The sequence below is a fragment of the Lissotriton helveticus genome, chromosome 12 (genome assembly GCF_964261635.1).
Source record: "Lissotriton helveticus chromosome 12, aLisHel1.1, whole genome shotgun sequence".
In the NCBI taxonomy this organism is placed as follows: Eukaryota; Metazoa; Chordata; class Amphibia; order Caudata; family Salamandridae; genus Lissotriton; species Lissotriton helveticus.
Genome location: NC_136073.1, coordinates 21,038,241 through 21,052,203, shown reverse-complemented (window position 1 = coordinate 21,052,203; position 13,963 = coordinate 21,038,241). Strand labels below are relative to the sequence as shown.

Sequence of the window (13,963 nt, the reverse complement as noted above, 5' to 3'; positions counted from 1 at the left end):
TGCATGCTCCCAGGCTGGGGATGACGATACAGACAGGAGGTACACTGGACAGCAGCAGAAGTGGGGTCACTTGGTGGGCACTGGGGCTAGCATCAAGGGCTAGCATACAGTCAAGCATTCTGGACTTCTCGTTACTACTACCTTTATTACTATCATATGACATTAAGCTGTGTGTGTATAAGTGGATGTATGGCGGTACAACGCGTACCGTTACCACGCAGGTTTTTCAACGCAAGTCGTTACAACGACTTGCGTTGGGGGGCGCTGGATAGTGAATAGTTTAATTTACTATTCCAACTCCAGTCCCCGTGGATAGTAGGGAAGGTGTTGGATAGTAAATTAAACTATTCCCTATCCTACAGCGCTCTCCAGCGCAAGTCATTGTAACGACTTGCGTTGTAAAACCTGCTTGGTAATGGTACCGCGTTGTAAAAATTTCGTGGTAAAGGATGTTTCCCGTATAAGTCAATCTAAGGGCAACAACAAGAGCGACCTGCTGTATTTTGATCTGTGTGACCGCCCTCTGTATCCAGAGCCGTGCTCTGCACTCTGCTGGGAGCCTCGAGATACAGTATTGATCTGTTTGCAGCTAAGCTGGGCAGAGATTTACTCTCCCTCTCCCTCCCTTTGCCCTCCAGATCACCCTGCTGCCCCACCCCTTCCCCCCCTGCACTGCTTGCTCTTTAATTAGCAGGGATCCCAGCTGAGTCCAGGCGCCACAGGTTGCAGCCACTGCAGATAAAGACCAGGACAGATTATTGGTGATTCAGGGCTCTGACCTGTAAGATCGACAGAGCACTATAAATAGAACCAAGACACAGGAAAGAGAGCCTGGGAGGGGCAGTGGGGGGAGCTCCTGGAGGCGCCATATGACTCAGAGCCCCCATTGCACAGTGCGCACTCATTTATCTCTGCTGACCTGGAAAGTGAGAAAGATGAGTCGTTTCAGCACCTGCTGCAGAGATCTTTGCAGAAGCTGAAGGCTAAGGGTTTGAATCGAGGTAGGGCCCACTCAGCCGTTCATCTTTCCAATTAAAAAAAATCACTTTCAGGGTTTGTAACAATACCAGTTTATAATTTTTTTTCTAACGGTTCATTATATAACAATATCGTCCTTTGAGACGAATGCTAGAAATTTAAAATAAAGAATCTAGAAAGAAGCTTATATGCAGGAAGGATATTGTTATCATCAGATCATGTAACAAGGTGTGACAAAATATTTTAATTAATTTTTAGGATGAGCCTAGCGGCAGCGCACATGCACTACTCGCTCTGCGAGACCGCTGTAGCAGAGTATGGGAGAGAAGCAGCACCCACTCTCCTCCCATATTTTTTATTGACTTGTATCATTGTCTTTAGTAAATGCTGCCTTTGGATTCGTTAATAGGCTTGTTAGTCCTTCCTTAGTATGGCCTTGTCTTCATTTGTACCCTCCCATGGCGACTGGCCCTTTTACTTCAGTTGTTACATGGGACTTGTTATTTAGCCTGTAAGCACCATTTACTTTATTGAGTTTCTCTTACAGCAGTCCAGGCCGGACATGCGCTGCTTCAGCTGAAACCGCTTGTGTTTTTTTAACCAGCAGGTCCGCCCACGTAACAGGGCGCCTGCTTTCAATCACTTTAACCCGGTATTATCTTGTGTCTGTTTCAAACCCCCAAGGATTTAGAAATGATTAGCGAATTAAGCCATGAGAATTCCAGGTAGCACATAATCGTGTGCTAATGGGCTGAAGCTGACAACAGTACATTTGTGTTACATGTAATCTGTACTAAAGCCACCTAATGGGTTGTTTTCAAAATCCTGTTTTATAAACACCACCATCACTACCACCAACACCACCACCATCAATACCATCTCCACCAATACCACCTCCAGTGCCGCCACCACCAATACCACCTCCAATGCCACCACCACCAATACCAGCACCACCACCAATACCAGCACCACCACCAATACCAGCACCACCACCAATACCACCACCTCCACTACCAATATCACCACCATCAATACCACCACCAACAATACCAACACCACCAATGCCAATACCACCACCAATACCAGCACCACCACTAATACAACCACCAGCACCATCAATACCACCACCACCACCACCGATACCATTACTACCAATACCACCACCATCAATACCATCTCCACCACCAATACCACCACTACCAACACCACCAATACCACTACCACCACCAGTATCATCACTACCACCACCAATACAACCAATACCACCAACACCACCATCAATACCACACCCACCAATATCACCACCGTCAATACCAATACCACCACCACCAATAATATCGCCCCACACATACAAATAGCACCATCAGTAGCAATACCACCACCAATATTACCACCAATGCCACCACCATCACCAATACCACCACCAGCATCATCAATCTCACCACCTCCACCACCACCAATACCACCATGAATATCACCACCACCACTACCAATACCACCACCAGCACTACCACCAATGCCACCACCACCATCAATAGCACCACCAGTAGCAATAGTACCACCAATATTAACACCACTACCACCAATATCACCACCAATGCCACCATCATCAATCCCACCACCAATACCACCATGAATATCACCACCACCACTACCAATGCCACCACCAACACCACCACCAATTCCACCACTACCAATACCACTAACACCACCACCAATACCACCACCACCACCAATTCCACCACCACCAATACCAATACCTCCACCACCAATGCCAACACCAATACCACCACCAGTACCAATACCACCATCACCAATACCACCAATATCACCACTACCCCCGCCACCAATACCACCATCACCAATACCACCACTACCCCCACCACCATTACCACCACCCCCAATACCACCACCAATACCATCATCATCACCACCACCACCAACACCACCACCGTACAATACCAACACCACAAATACCACCAATACCACAACCACCAGTACCACAACCACCAGTACCACAACCACCAGTACCACCACCACCAATACCACCACCACCAATACCGCCACCACTAATACCACCACCACCAATATCACCACCTCAGCGCCTCTCGCTCACTAGTAATACCAGGGACACTGTACGAGGCCGGAGCTGTAGCCAAGACCATCCCTCCCTCTCTCCATGCTTGCCATAAAGCACAGCCCGCCCTGCACCAGGAGGTGAAGCCAGGGCCCTTCTACAGCTGGAGTGTTTTTTATTAGGCCAAAGATAGCAATGATATTACGCAATGCCACACTGCACACTCAAATCACGGAGAGGGCAGGAAATAGTCCCCCCCCCCCACCCGCTGTTCCTCCTGAGCCGCAACAGTTTAATCACAGAGCAAAAGGTGTTGGAGCGCTTTGGTAGTGTTTATAGCTCAGATCATATGTAATTCTCACTTCAAACTTTGTGTCTGTGTAATTTACAACACTTACACATCTTCTTCACTGCACTTTTTAGTGCTACTCAGACATCGTAGGCCAGTCTCGTCCTCTGGTATTTACAATCTAACAAGCGGTCAAAAAGGCCCTTTATTGCAATGCAATAGGTCCCGTATTTGCGAGAGTTTAAGATATTATTATTGTAAATGACAATGCCTTTTATTTATGTTTTTTTAAAACTAAAAACATAAATAAAAGGGATTGTAATTTACAATGCCAATAGCTCAAACTCGTGTAAATGCGAGACCTATTGCATTGCAAATACTTGTTTAATTTATTTAGGGTTTTGTAAAGCGTTGTATACCCCCCTGTGGCAGCCACATTTAGCTTTAGGGATGGAATACATATAAGTGGATCAACAAATATTAGTTGTGGAGAAGAAACATCAAGCAGCTGGCCAGCTGAAGGGTGAAGTCCGATGGATGGAACCCATGTTCAGGTATGCTGATGGATGCAGTGACTCCTTGGATAAGGGGCAACAGAGCATACAATAGCTTAGAAGCGGGTGACTCCTTGGATGAGGGACAATGGAGCCTATGGTAGCTCAGAAGCGGTTGCCTACTTGGATGAGGAACACCAGAGTCTATGGTAGCTCAGAGGCGGATGGACTCCTTGCATGAGTGACAACAGAGACTATGGTAGCTCAGAAGCAGGTGGACTCCTTGCATGAGTGACAACAGAGACTATGGTAGCTCAGAAGGGGAGTGACTCCTTCTGTGAGGGAGAACGGAGCCTACGGTAGCTTAGAAGCGGGCGACTAATTGCACGAGGGAAAACGGAGCCTATGGTAGCTCAGAAAAAGGTGACTCCTTGGATGAGGGACAACACAGCCTATGGTAGCTGAGAAGAGGGTGACTATTTGTATGAGGGACAACAGAGCCTATGGTAGCTCAGAAGCGGGTGACTCCTTGGATGAAGGACAACAGAGCCTACGGTAGCTCAAAAGCGGGTGACTCCTTGGACGAGGTACAAGAGCCTATGGTAGCTCAGAAGGGGAGTGACTCCTTCTGTGAGAGACAATGGAGCCTACGGTAGCTTAGAAGCGGGCAACTAATTGCATGAGGGAAAACGTAGCTCAGAAAAAGGGGACTCCTTGGATAAGGGACAACAGAGCCTATGGTAGATCAGAAGTGGAGACACAAGAGGGCCTATGGTAGCTCAGAAGCGGGTGACTCCTTGGAAGAGGGGCAACAGGGCCTATGGTAGCTCAGAAGGGGGTGACTACTTGGATGAGGAACAACAGAGCCTATGGTAGCTCAGAGGCGGATGGACTCCTTGCATGAGTGACAACAGAGACCATGGTGGCTCAGAAGCGGGTGACTCCTTGGATGAAGGACAACAGAGCCTTCAGTAGTTCAAAAGTGGGTGACTCCTTGGACGAGGGACACGAGCCTATGGTAGCTCAGAAGGTGAGTGACTCCTTCTGTGAGGGACAACGGAGCCTACGGTAGCTTAGAAGCGGGTGACTAATTGCATGAGGGAAAACAGAGCCTATGGTAGCTCAGAAAAAGGTGACTCCTTGGATGAGGGACAACACAGCCTATGGTAGCTCAGAAGCAGGTGACTCCTTGGATGAGGGACAACAGAGCCTATGGTAGCTGAGAAGACGGTGACTATTTGTATGAAGGACAACCGAGCCTACGATAGCTGAGAAGCGGGTGACTCCTTGGATGAAGGACAACAGAGCCTACGGTAGCTCAGAAGCGGGTGACTCCTTGGACGAGGGACAAGAGCCTATGGTAGCTCAGAAGGGCAGTGACTCCTTCTGTGAGGGACAACAGAGCCTACGGTAGCTTAGAAGCGTACATTAGCTCAGAAGCGGGTGACTCCTTTTATGAGGGATAACGGAGTCTACGGTAGCTCAGAAGTGAGTGACTCCTTGGATGAGGGACAACAGAGCCTACGGTAACTCAGAAGCGGGTGACTCCTTAGATGAGGGACAACAGATCGTACATTAGCTCAGAAGTGGGTGACTCCTTGTATGAGGGAAAATGGAGCCTATGGTCACGCAGAAGAGGGTGACTCCTTGGATGAGGGACAACAGAGCCTATGGTAGCTCAGAAGAGGGTGACTATTTGGATGAGGAACAACGGAGCCTGTGGTAGCTCAGAAGCCGGTGACTGTTTGGATGAGCGACAACACAGCCTATGGTAGCTCAGAAGCGGGTGACTGTTTGGATGAGCGACAACACAGCCTATGGTAGCTCAGAAGCGGGTGACTGTTTGGATTAGCGACAACACAGCCTATGGTAGCTCAGAAGCGGGTGACTCAGTGGGTGAGGGACAACAGAGCGTTCATTAGCTCAGAAGCAGGTGACTCCTTTTATGAGGGATAACGGAGTCTACGGTAGCCCAGAAGTGAGTGACTCCTTGGATGAAGGACAACGGAGCCTACGGTAACTCAGAATAGGTTGACTCCTTGGATGAAGGACAACAGAGCGTACATTAGCTCAGAAGTGGGTGACTCCTTGTATGAGGGAAAATGGAGTCTATGGTAGCTCAGAAGTGGGTGACTCCTTGTATGAGGGAAAATGGAGTCTATGGTAGCTCAGAAGCGGGTGACTCCTTAGATGAAGGACAACAGAGCCTTCGGAACTCAGAAGCGGGTGACTCCTTGGCTGAAGGACAACAGAGCCTACAGTAGCTCAGACGGGGAGCGACAACAGAGCCTATAGTAGCTCACAAGCAGGTAACTCCTTGGATGAGGGACAACAGAGACTACGGTAGCTCGGAAGCGGGTGACTCCTTGGATGAGGGACAACAGAACCTACAGTACCTCAGAAGCATAGGGACAACAGAGCCCATGGTAGCCCAGAAGTGGGTAACTCAAATAGGAGATGAAGATAGCACTTGATGAGGGTTCTGGAAACCATAGACCCGCTGGAAGAGATGGGTTTTCGGCAATGTCATGAATCTGAAAAAGCCAGATTCCAGCGTAAGGATCATTCGTAGAGACTTCCAAGTAGGTGGGCCTTGGATACGACTAGTCCCCCGTATTTCTAGGAACAAATCAATCACTTGGAGAGCAGGTTTTCCTTACTAGAAATTAAACTTGCAGTTGGAAGGTAGGGGTTCAACAACTTACAGAGCGAGACTAACGAGTGGCCTGTTAACACTTTCTAGATGACACTTAGGGATTTAAACCCTTGATCTTTCCTTTCCTGGGAGCTAATCATGAGACTTTAGAGCTGGTGTGATGCGAGTGTGACGTTTCAGGCCAAACAGGAGACCAGCTGCATGATCCCAACCCGGGCAGGTGGGAGAGCGATATCTTCGGGAAACCATGTCCCCAAGCATAAGGGGATGTTTTTAGATAGATAAAGAAGTGGTTGAGCCACTCGTAGCAGACATCAGTGGTGGAAAACTGGTTTGAAGACAGCGTCTGTTTGAAGGCTGAAGGACAGCTCTTGGAGGAAGAGCACACTTTAGTTTTGTATTTTATCCACAACAATTAGTGTAAATGGCAGTGATTGGGTTGTCACTGCCCAATGGATTTCAGTTTTTCAAACAGTCCACAATGGTTGACTAATTGTTTGTGTTGTGTTATCAGTTACACATCACAACTCTGGACTTTAGAAACACAATTTTTACGGGGAGCAGTTTACATTGACAGATATCCTCAAGCTGCACATTTTCTATCATGCTTCCTTTTAGTCACTACATTTATCCTACTTTTACAACACTCTGAACCCTTGTGTGATGTAACTTCTTCACACCTTTTGATACTGTGTGAAAAACAGTGCAAGTGCCATCAATTTTGCAAAACATTCGTCTTTTTTTTAATCCAAGGAGTAAAATAGGCGAAGACAAGTTTTACAGGACAAACATTATTAAACAGAATGTACATCTTGTCAAGTGGCCGTAAGCACATCTGCTGCTAGACTACATTAATTAAATACATAAATCACTATTTTTCAGGTTTTTTGTCTTCCAGGAATTAAATCCTCTTACGTTATTTTGGTTATTTATATATATATTTTTTTTATCCTCATATTGCGATTGTATGTATAAGGAGTTTCGGGAATCTGCTATATCAACGTTCTCTGCCCCGTGTAACTCAAACTGGGTTGGGGAGTATCCCTATCGGTGTTGATTATAAACAGAGTTCTCGTTTTCCTTTATCATTACCAATAATTCTGGTTTTGTATAGGAGGGGAGCTAGCCAACCTGGCTACTCGGCAGAACTTATTCTACCTGAATTATTGTCATCGCTTTAATCATTGGATGTAGTTGGCGAGTCTTACTAAGGTGTTAACTTGATGTTCGGAAACGTTTTTCCCATATTTCCCAAAACTTTGACTTTTTACTTATGTTCTCTTTCCTATCCAGTTTATTCGTTGTTAGTATAGAATTCAGTCTGTTTGCATGTAAAGGAGGAGTTGGTTTAATCCAGTTAATACAAATCTCTCTCCTTGCCAGCAGTATTAATACAAATAATATCTTTTCCTGATTTTTAGTCAAAATACTTATCTCCATTTCTCTTATAAGGTGGACCCCAAAAATAATTAAAGTAGTACTTACGTCTATTTGATGACCCAAGACCATAGTTATCGTCTTACCGACTTCATGCCAAAAGGTTGTGAGTAGGGGGCATTCTTGGAACATATGGATATCGTACGCCTTCTCCAATCCGCATTTAGGGCAAGATTTTATGTTAGCTCCTTTATATTTCGATAATCTTTTTGGAGTCCAGTAAGATCTATGGACTGTAAACAAGTGATTTCTTTTCAGGGCTGCTGCTTTCAGGCTGGACCAACAAATCCCTAAAGATTTTTGCCAGAGCGTACGAAGATCTAATTCGGGCATATCTTTCCTCCAAATTGCTTCCGAGACTGGGCAGTCTTCCTCTCCAGCCTCTACAAGTGCCCAGTACCATTTCGATACTTCTTTTTTTTATTGTTGAGGATTTTGCCATTTCTTTCTCCAGGTTTTCATTTCCCGTTTGTTTTTCCGTTAAAGATTTGGTCCAGCTATCCAGTTGGTAGAATTTAAACTTAGATAATTTGGAGTTAGTGATTAAAGAGATTTGGTCCCATGTAATTAAGGCATTATCTATTAGAAGTTGCCCCCAAGTTTCAATTCTGACTGCTTTAAGTGGTAAAGCCAGAGAGTCTTTTAGGCAATCGGGTGTGGCCGGGGAGTCCCAGATTGGTGCCATATTACTATAGTAAGGTATATTTACTGTGTTCCTAATTTGGTACCACATCTTTCATTTTAGTTTTTTTTAAAATTTTGGATGGCCGAATTTGAATAAAAAGTGATCCACTTTGTCTGTCATACTCTGTAAGTAGTCTGGGTAAAATTGATATTTTCTTAGTAAGGGTCTCATGTTCTTGAAATGAAAAGCCCTGTAGTATTCGAAAAGATCTGGGCTGGCTATTCCTCCTTGATTTTTCTTCCTCCTTAGTTTACTCCATGCTATCCGCGTGCTCTTAGAAGCCCAAATGAAGCTGGCTAATTCTCCTTGGATTTTCTTCAATGAGTTTTTCTGGAATTCCAAGCTCTTTGACCAGGTTGATCCCCAAATATTTTATTTTGTTTCTGGAGTATGTCGTATTAGGTTGTATATTCCAACCCATGGCTTCAGTTTTTGTTTGATTTGTTAGATATCCAGATACTTTGCCAAACTTAGAGATCGTGTCATCTATTGCATTGGAGGAGTTGTCATAGTTATCTGTGAATATCATCAGGTCATCTGCGTATAGAGCCACTTTCTTTGACCACATATGATAGCTGAAAGGAGATATTGAAATATGCTTTCTTAGGGAACAAGCCAGTGGTTCGATGTAAAGATTAAAAATGAGAGGGGATAAGGGACACCCCTGTCTTGTCCCCCTTTGTATTTCAATGTTGTTTGTGAGTGATCCATTGATTAATATTTTTGCTCTTGTTTTTTTTTATAAATTTCCTTTATCATGCAACCAAATCTTGTCCCTAGGTTGTATATTTTGATGGTTTGTTTTAAAAAGGCCCGGTTAACTCTATCGAATGCTTTGGCATCATCGAAGGTGATTATGGTTAACGGCATTTTTTCACTGATGGCTATGTCGATTGTTGCAAAAAGTTCATGTGTTATTTCGTGAAGCTGTCTGCCCTTTGTGAAACCTTTCTGATCGGGGTGGATTAATTTTGGTATGACTGTAGATAATCTCTTTGCTATGACCTGCATGAAGATTTTGTAGTCACAGTTTAACAATGATATAGGCCTGTAGGATTCACAGTGTTTTGGATTTTTTCCAGGTTTCAGTATGATACTAATCGTGGCATCATTCCAGGAGCCTGGAACATTTTCATTGTTCATATATATCTTGTTCATTAGATATGTTAAGTGGACTACTACTGAGTCTTTCAGTGCTAGGTAAAATTCATTTGGCAACGCGTCTGGGCCAGCCGCTTTACCCCTTTTCAAATTCTTTATAGCCGCTCTCACTTCCTCGACTTTGATTTCGCTATTTAATTCACTCTCCTCCTCCTTTGTTAGTGATGGTAATGAGATAGTATCTAAGTATTTACTGATTTGTTCGTCAGTTGGGTTTATATCTTTTTAATATAGTTTTGGAAAAAAAGATGTGAATTCATGTTTTATCGCGGAGTCATCATAGCTCAATATCATTTGGTTGTTCTCAATACAGGATATTGTGTTTCTTGTCTGATCTGTTTTGGTTCTCCACGCCAACATTTTCCCACATCCTTCCCCATACTCGTGATTTGACAGCTTGCTTGCCTCCCATTTTTTCCTCACTATATTTTCCAAATAATCAGTTAGTTTCTCCTTGAGTAGTAGGACCTTTTTTTCCAATAGATCTTTCATTTCTGTGGACGTTCCAATCATAATTTGCTCTTCTAAGTTATTAATGTCGTTTTCCATATTTCTGATTTCCTGCTTCTTAATTTTAGATTTGTAAGCTCCCAAGCTTAGCAGCTTCCCCCTAGCCACCGCCTTATATGTGTCCCATATAATTTGTTTTGATGTTCCGACTTGATTCTCCTCAAAGAAGATATCAGAGACCATTATTAATTCTTCGATGCTTCGTGGGTCAGACAGTATGGTCCGGTCAACTGTCCATCTTGGCGGTTGGTAGTTATTTGTAATATGTAGAGATAATTGGACTGCGGAATGGTCAGATAAATGCGCTGGAATGTGTTCAACGCTGTTGACATTTTCTGATAGGCTCTTATTTACCAAGAAGTAGTCGATCCTGGATCTATGGCCCAACTTTTTGTTATATGTAAATGGTTGCTTGTTATCCCCCTTTTGTTTCCAGATGTCTGTCACATCTAAGTCTTTTTTGTATACACCTAGCCATTCCCTCATCTTAGGAAGGTTCACATGTTTGCTAGGTGGTGATCTGTCCATTTTGGGGTCCAATAGGATGTTAAAATCGCCACCTAGTATTATAGGTCCGGAGATAGATAGAAACTCCGAATACAAATTTTGCAATGGGAGAGGATCATCTATATTAGGGCCATAGTATCCAGCTATATCCAATGTTGTTGGGTGAAGCATGCTTTTTTTGATGGGGGGGGCCTCTTCTGGCTCACCTGTCAGCAAACGGATGCTTCACCCAACTTAACATTGGATGGGTGGACTGAGGGTTTGGTGGACAGGGTAATAGACCATGTTTGTGACCAAGTACTCTGTTCGTCAAACTCTAAGTCAGACACTTAGCCATTCCACTCAGACAGAAGCCAGCAATTGAGAAAGAGCGACTAAACTTGGGCGGACATTGTTAATATTCATATGCGCTCTCAGACAGACAAGGTTGTAAACACTCGCTGCTCGTCCAGATTGAACCCCATCCCTCCCTTGTCCTCGTCTGCGTACTGCAGAACGGACCTAGGAACAGAACTAATATCTCAAGGTATGTCAAATATACCAAATATTGTCTGAAGGAGGTATAAGCAGCATGCCATGTGGAGAACACACCCTAAAAGTTTCATCACATGTCCATAGCTGCAAGCGGACACCAGTGATGTGGCATTAACACAAGTAGCCACTGTAAATTATTGCTGCGGTAATGTTTCTCGCGGAGCTCTCAACCCTTTACCAGGCGTGCGTGGTAATCACAAAGGCACAACGTTACGGGTGTAGCTACCATTAGTGCAGCAGGTGCAGTGGTGCCCTTACTAGAAGCAAGGTGGACAGACCCCATTTCCCTTGTTTGCATTAGAGCTCACAGGATCCTTCTATTACAAATTGAGACTTATTACTAAAGCGCCTCTTTCAGTCTAACTGAAGAGTGAGGCTCCATTCTAAGGCCCAAATGTTGCCTACGTTAACTTACTTTATGGTGGCCTCCCAGCTCCTAAAATTATGTTCCATGTTATTCTTTCGGATGCATTAATGAATGCATTTTTCATCTACAGAGCTTAATATCAGGGTAATTAATTTCAGGATCCTATACTTTTTCCTGTTTTGTAAATTTGTTTTAATACAGTACTATTGCCATGTTTTATCCTAACTAGTGAGTGGTAATGATGTTTCGTCTACTTTTTATCTATTATTGGCAATTTTTTATGGGAGGAGCTTCACACTCTCAGTACCCCCTCCCTTTGATTATTTTTATGAACACTTGCACTTTTATGGAGGGAGGAGACCCCATGCCCTCTAATCAATCAAATAATCAATCTTTCTTTATCTCTATATATAGATATATATGTGACGTTATAGGCAGGAATACAAACAAACACCCCTAGTAATTCCCTGGAAAAAAACAAAAGGCTGAACCAGCGTTAGTTAGGTGACAGTATTAATCATAAAGTGAGACTTCCAACCCAAAAACCACTGAAATTCTCATGTTATACTTGAGTTAACTATGACTTTACATACATCACTCATGACATGTTTAATGACATCGTGAAGACATCATCCAACCTACTGCTGTTCAAATTACTCTATAAACCAGTACAGCATTTAAGATAAGAAAGTAAGTACTAACCGGAGTGGAATTACGTAAAGCATAAATTACCAGAACATGTTTCCATGTACTAAATACGAATAGTGTTGGATTGAGAGGACAAGTGTAATTCACTGTGAAAAAGTTTGACAGTGTACATTATAACTCCCAGACAACGTTTGATCAAAACAACACTTCAGAAATACAAGGTAAACACTATGCACATAAAGTAAGAGCTGCAGAGATACGGTTCAGACAGGGAGTATATTAACGCCCTGGCTGCGGCCGGAATTCTGCGCCTGTGCGTCACATTCCGATCGCGGGCGTGGTCTTGACGGCTCCCGGCTGTCATCAGCACACGCCCACCGTAACTGATGACGACCGGGAGCCGTCATCAGCACCGAAGGGGTTAAACCAGAGGGCTGTTCTAAAAAATGTAGGAGAAAAAGTAATACTTCTCTTTTCAATAAAGTAGTTACCCGTACATTTCTGTGAACAAGGTGTTATCGAGTAGTCATTGAACAAACTTGGCGTGGTGTACTCCCAAAAGGTCTTTTCAATAAAACAGGGTGACTTGTTTCTTTACGTCAACTAATCGTTTATTTGCAATGTCATCCGACAACATGAGCTCCAGCCAAGGAATGAACTTCTTCAGAGCATTGGTGAATATACAATGGCTGGGGAGTGACGATTCTTAGTTCCCCAAGAGTTGAAATTCGTGGAATGAAGAGTGTACGACAATTTTGCACCAGATCTGGTGACTCGAGAAGGACTGGCCTAGACATGCAGCTTTTCAGGATCACGGTTCCAGGCCCTTATCAAGGAGGCCAAACATGATGCTTTAAATTGCACCTACAGCACACTTGTGTTCTGGGACGACCACTACGAGCAAAATTGTCATACGCACTTTATGCTACGAATTTCAACCCTTGGGGAACTAATGATCGTTGCTCCCCAGCCATTGTATATTCATCGATGCCCTGAAGAAGTTAATTCCTTAATGAACGAAACGCGTTGGCTGGAGCTGATGTTGTCGGATGACATTGAAAATAAAGGATTATTTGATGTAAAGAAAATCAACCTGATTTCCTATTCTGCCTGGCAGTTGGCACCCAACAATGGCAGGTGCAGGAGTTGCATGTGCCCACCAACTCTCATCACTTTCAGATAACTAAAAGAGGAGTACAGCAGGGAAGTGCGGCTACTGCGGTTCGCTGTTTCTTGCTTCATACTATTGATCAGAGTAGTCATGTCGTGCTTTAAACAGGTGGGATATTCAGGGCAGTTTTTATAAAATGTAGATATTCTGTACAAAAGTTCTGTGGAAAATATGGAATATTAGAACATTGTTCAACAATATAGGAGTATTTCACTTACCAAACACAAGGCCCCATTAGGAGGCCAAGCTCCTACTGTGCACAGCCTTCACACTGCGCCTAACCCTTCGAGGATAGCAGACCTCTTGTGGGCAATCAAGCACACATGGGTGGCCAACTACCTGCTGTGCTGTCTTTGTCCTTATGCACAACCTCTCAGGCAGACCCCACTCCTTCCAGACACACAAGCCTCTTTGTACAAGAACCAACTACGTACAACCTTCGCCCTATA

General features: G+C 44.1%; 1 protein-coding gene across 1 annotated transcript in view; it reads left to right on the top strand.

The window, feature by feature from the left end:
• ABHD8 (abhydrolase domain containing 8) overlaps positions 1 to 13,963 on the top strand; it is a 61,940-nt gene that overhangs the window by 41,447 nt on the left and 6,530 nt on the right. The gene's annotated exons all lie outside the window — the stretch shown is intronic.